The sequence below is a fragment of the Pinus tabuliformis genome, chromosome J, assembly GCF_031772625.1.
Source record: "Pinus tabuliformis cultivar Carrire ecotype Pingquan chromosome J, CPIR1, whole genome shotgun sequence".
NCBI lineage: Eukaryota > Viridiplantae > Streptophyta > Pinopsida > Pinales > Pinaceae > Pinus > Pinus tabuliformis.
This window is the reverse complement of record NC_142295.1, coordinates 1267978192-1267984121: the sequence shown is the minus strand read 5'-3', so window position 1 is coordinate 1267984121 and position 5930 is coordinate 1267978192.

The following is a 5930-nucleotide window of genomic DNA, read 5'->3' as shown; positions in this document are numbered from 1 at the left end:
TTTTTCTTTCCTGGAAAAACAAAGGCTGTTCTAATATGCTATATCTTTATAACTACATGTAGGATATGATTATTTCATTTATGTAAACACAATAAATAATGTGACATATAAATAGACATCTCCGGCACGTCACAGATAATGCACTCATATCCTTCAAACTCACTGGATTGTTTACTAAGTGGCGTCTTGCTGTGTTATATTTGCAAAGCCATTTTCCAGTGTTTGCTTGATCAATTTTGCTGAAACACAAATACCACATATTAGTCACTGTATCTTAACATAATCTGTGAAAAATAATCTGTCGATCCAATTATGTTTTCAATAACAATAGTCATCACAATGATGAATATACATCTGAAATACCTAAAGATATTGGTTAGTGGACATTAAAGCAATGTGTTATGTTATAATAACTGATTTAACCTTACTTGAAATGAGATTTCAAGTATTTTGTTGGTGATATATTTTAAAATTGCCCATGGTAAGACGCACTATAGTTTTCATTCTAAGAACTTGTGTTGTTTTACTTTAGTATTTGGCCATACTTGTCTTATACTGGAGGTAGGTAGGGTGGTTGAAGGTTTCATTATATTTCAAAGCAAGACTTTCACTCATGCAAGTTGTCAGATCATGGACGGGTAGGGAGGGTGAAGATTTGATTGTATTTCAAAGCAAGACTTTACACTCATGCAAGTGGGGAGATCATAGAATTATCCAGACATGTAAAAGCGAAGATTTATAAACTGAATCTTAAAACAAAGTCATTGAACTTGCAATGGATGCAGCCCATGTCCTCCGTGTTTGCCCAATAATGTTGCTGGATAGTCTTGAAGTTGTGCGGAAGACATCACAATATTATTATTATTGCTGCTTGATGAGGTCTACTGTTTAATACATATAATTGGTAATCAACACATGCCAAAGTGAGTTGTGAAATCCTAGTGTATTTTTATGCCTCGGTGGTAAGGACTACAGCAATCAACACATGCCAAAGTGAGTTGTGAAATCCTAGTGTATTTTTATGCCTCGGTGGTAAGGACTAGAGCAATCTTTGCTACAACATAACTAAATTTGGAGAAAATAAAGTGTTATATTGTACTGCTTAATTCATTAAATAATAAACCCAGCAATGCTCATCAAGGCAAGGATAGCGAATTGATAAGCTTTGTAATCACCTCTTGAACGATTGTACTTATTATTATTTTGAATTAATTTTCATAAGCCTTCTTTTTGTTTGTCAAGTTGTTTGAGTTTGAATTTAGGCTTAACCCGTGGCTTATGAAACTGTGAGCCAGGGGCATCTAAGCTATACATATTGAAATGAGTACAATAAGAATTATGAAAAGAAGGTTTATGAAAATTCTCCTTTTGTTGCTGATTTGAAGACAACAAAGTTTATGTATGATAAGTTGGTAAAGTTGTATTCTACAAGTACATTAGGTCAAAATGTTTCCTTGAGAGATCAACGATATAGAATAAGGAAATCCAAGGATGAAGACATGACCACCTATTTGATGAAGATCTCTCAAATAAGGGATCAATTAAAAGGGCTTGGGGAGACTGTTTCTGAAGATCTCTCAAATAAGGGATCAATTAAAAGGGCTTGGGGAGACTGTTTCTGAATTTGAAGACAACAAAGTCTATGTATGATAAGTTGGTAAAGTTGTATTCTACAAGTACGTTAGGTCAAAATGTTTCCTTGAGAGATCAATGATATAGAATAAGGAAATCCAAGGATGAAGACATGACCACCTATTTGATGAAGATCTCTCAAATAAGGGATCAATTAAAAGGGCTTGGGGAGACTGTTTCTGATTTTGAAATGACTCTTTGTGTGTTGACTGCTTTGCCTCTTGATTGGAGTAGTTTTGCAACTAGCATCTACTCAATGAAACATGCTACACCCTTGGATGAATTGTGGGCTCAATGTATTTTGAATGTATTTTGGAAGAATTTAGGATCAAGGCAAAGGATAACACTGAATCAAATGAAATATCTCAAGCCTTCATTGCAAGAACCATGAAGTCAAAGAAAGGGAATTTTGGAAAAGTCCAATAAGACGACAAACATGTCCATTATTCAATGCTTTGGATGCAATGAATATGGACACTACAAAAGGGATTGTCCAAACATCAAACGTACAACAAAATAATGGAAAGAAGTGAAGCTCACATAGTGGAGGAAAGGGGAGAATTGAGAAGAAGCCAAATGGAAAAGATACCAAGGGTCTCTACTATTGAAGGAAGCCTCATCTCTATCAAGTTCTTGTCTTTCCTTTAGAGTAGAAAGTAGTCTTGGTTTTGTAAAAAGCATGGTCTTAGATAGAAGCACATGATAGTAGAAAGAATAGAATCGACTTGTTTAATTTGCTTTGGGAAAGATCATCTAGTTTGAATAAAGTAAAATATTTAGAACTATTGTCGCTTTTTCTAGAACCTGGAGCACAAGTGCCTCAGGAAATATGGAAAGCTTCTTAGAGACAACCTCTGGGTTGATTGTAGACCAGTGCCTAGGACATCTTAGATAAAGGAGTGCATGAAAGATTATCTGTGAGGAGGTTTCTGCAACATTCCAATTGTCACGTAATTTAAAAAAGAATAAATGGGGCTTGGTTCAATAGTCTGTCATCCAAGTAAACTCAATCCGATACATGGATCCAAATGCTCAGGGGATAAATCGGGCCAACCTCAGAGAAATATCTGGTTCTGGTGGCTGACACAACAACAAACAACTTTATATTGAAGTTGTAGTAAAGTGAAGAGGAGGGAAGGAAGGAGGGAATTCGATGCATAGGGATGTAAACATGACAAAATCCTAAGTAGCAATGTTCCAATAGAAGTATGGAACACTGAGGAGATGAAAGAGCAGAAAGAGTGGAGTGCAAATTAAGGTTTCATGCATATACATCATGGGTACCTCCATCATCAAACAATGTGAGTAAATCTGTGTGCATACTGGTACTGCAGGTTAATCTAATAACACAAGTAAATTGGTAGTTACTACATGTACTGTAGGCTATTGAATAACACAAGTAAATCAGTATTATACACAGGTACTGTTCTCTATTTAGAAGCAAAATATACGACCATGAAAGCATGAGACCGACAACTTCATTACACAATTTCAGTAAGAAGAAAAACATATATGAAATGAGATTTACAAAGGAGAAAACATACTGCACTTTGCTTTGATTGGAATCACCAAAGAGTTTCATTAATCCAATATGAGTACAACATACCAGTCCATTACATTCAGCCAAATATAACTCAAGTCCCCCCTCAACAGGCAAGTAGAATAAAAAAGGGAATCACAGAATTCAGATCCAGTGGGGGCAAAATTCCAGAACCTCATGGAAGTATTTCTCCCCCCTATTTATAAGAAGAGGGGGAGCTTGGGTTACAGTTATAAAAATATCTTTCCCAGAGTATCCAGCTGTCTGTTAGACTAGTTGTTGCGGTGAGCGATGTCTTGCTGTCCAAAAGATTGCAAGCATCTAATTCCTTTATTCAAAGACAACAATTATAGAATACAATAAAAATAAAAACTTAATGATGAGGGGCGGAAATATCCCTTTGCTGTCCCTGTGAAATCCCTTGATCAGGCCACGTCTCTCCCATGATGTGCTTTTCTTGCTGCTCGACCGGTTTCTGTCGCTTTTGCCTTAACTGCCTGAATCATTCATTCTTTAATGTTGGGAGTGGGCAACTATCAGTTTCATGCAGCAATACAGAAGCTGAGGACCCTTGGGCGGTACTTCGTCTTCCCTTTGTATGGAGCACTATGTTGGACAATCAAGTCCTCTCGAGCTTCCAAGTCTTTGTTTACTTCTGTCAGCGTCAACTTTGGTTTTGTGTCACAAGGGGCCTTTCTGGGTCAGTCCATGCTGAGTTTGAATGCTCCATCTCCTTTCTTAAATGCCCCAGTTGCCAACCCACCACGCCTTTTGCACTACCTGGTCGCGGAGTTATCACATGGGGATTTTCCATTAAAAAGCCTTTACAGGATGGGGCTTTCAGATCCACTTTAGCCCCTTTTACTTCATGTGATTGGGGGCTATGCCCAGGTGTTTAGTCCTTGGGCAATAGGGCCATTAGACTCCCCTTCGGGGTTTTTTTTTTGTTACGTATAATCCCGCATATCGGCGGTTTATAATGCTTGCCTTTGGTATCTCCCATTGACACTTGCGATCACCGATTTGTGGGATTGGGAACACATGTGATATTGCAAATCGAAGTATAGGAGAGGGCCTTCCTACCATATTTCATAGAGCTCGTCGATTGTTCGGACACGAAACTTCAAGAAAGCAGGATACATAAAATATCGCATCTGGGAGGGTTCTCACATATCACAATCGCAAGTCAGAAGGGACTTTGACAGAGGAGGGCCTTTATTTGGGGGATCGCCAATCTGCAGGATTAGCCCCTTTAGTGCTTGGCCCTTGGTTCTTTGGCCCTCCATGTGATTGTGGGCCAACGCCCTTATCAGAGCCCCTTTATTGCATGATTGCTATTTGAGGTTTCACTAAGGAATGATGCCTTGTCTCGTTGATTACTGATTTGTGATTGGTGACGTCATCACTGCCACGTGCCACTTGGAAATGCCCCCATAGGACCCTTGAAAATGCTAGATTAGCTTGACATGTGTCCTCTATATCGCCACATCATCTCCATACTGCCATGTCATGATGACGTCAGTGGCCATGTGGATTCATTGGGACCAATGATATTTTTCCACGTGGCCCTTGGAGGAGAGAGAAAAGGGCCCACCTGCCCTTGGTTTTTTCATTGCAATCCTTTGTTAAGTGGTTTTTGGCCCCTCTTGACAATTTTACCCTATATCAAGACTTTTCCATTTCACCACTTTTCAAACCCAGTACCGTCTAGAATCGCCGATCGTCGATATGCGCTGTGAGCCATGGACCTCTGATCGTCGATAAGTTGATATGCTGTGCCTTGGACCTGCCGATTTGCGATTTGCGAAATTAGCGATCGATCGATCCCAGATTTCATTGTCTTCCCCTACTGCTGCTTCAAAAAAGCCTCTATTGCGATTTGCGATGATCCTGACCCTTAGTCATTTTCTCTTTGTTTTCTGGTTTTCAAAGGGTACCTTCAATCTGCTCTAACTTCTGATCTAGGAGTCCATTTTGGGACTTCCACCTACCGTTGGAAAGTTTGTTCCGAGCACTATCCAATGTAGAGGGTCCGATTAAGTTTTGGGAGATTTTGTGGCTTGGGAGATGGATTCAAATTTCACTACTCTCTTTGGCACTTTGGACGACTGAAAACTCATAATGTAGTGAGTGACAACATTGGATCCAACTGGGGACAATGCCTTGTGGCAAGTTGTTGAGAACCTGTAGAACAATAGCCTTCACCATTGGGCATGGAGTAAAAAATATAATGAATCTTCTTTTTGCTCATCAAATTAAAATGCAGAAATAAAAATTGTAACAATTGGAAAGTAAATGCTCAGCGAGTGAGCTTATTTATATAAACTCCTACTCATATATAGGGCTCGATTCACCTAAGTGAGTTCAAACCTCCAATGGAGCCATACCAACATTTGGGTGCTGGACCTAATGCCTCCTTAAAAATCAAAATAAGCACACACCATGAAAAATCTTCAAACAAAGAACTTGATGCATATTCCAGGAATAACCCCTGTTGCTGACCTAAGAATGTGGTCATGTAATCAATTACAAGGTCATATAACTGACAAGAAAAAATTGCAACTGCCTCTTTTTCATAGACAGTCCACTGACCAATATCTTCTTGGTTAGGGTAGCTACAAATACTGTTCAGCTCCTTAGCCTTAGATTTTTTAAGCAAAACTTGTTGCTGGAAGCTTTCTCCCCACTTGCTGGTAAACAGATCCATTTGACAATCCTCGACCATCTCATCCTCCTGAGAATCATACGCATCATAAAA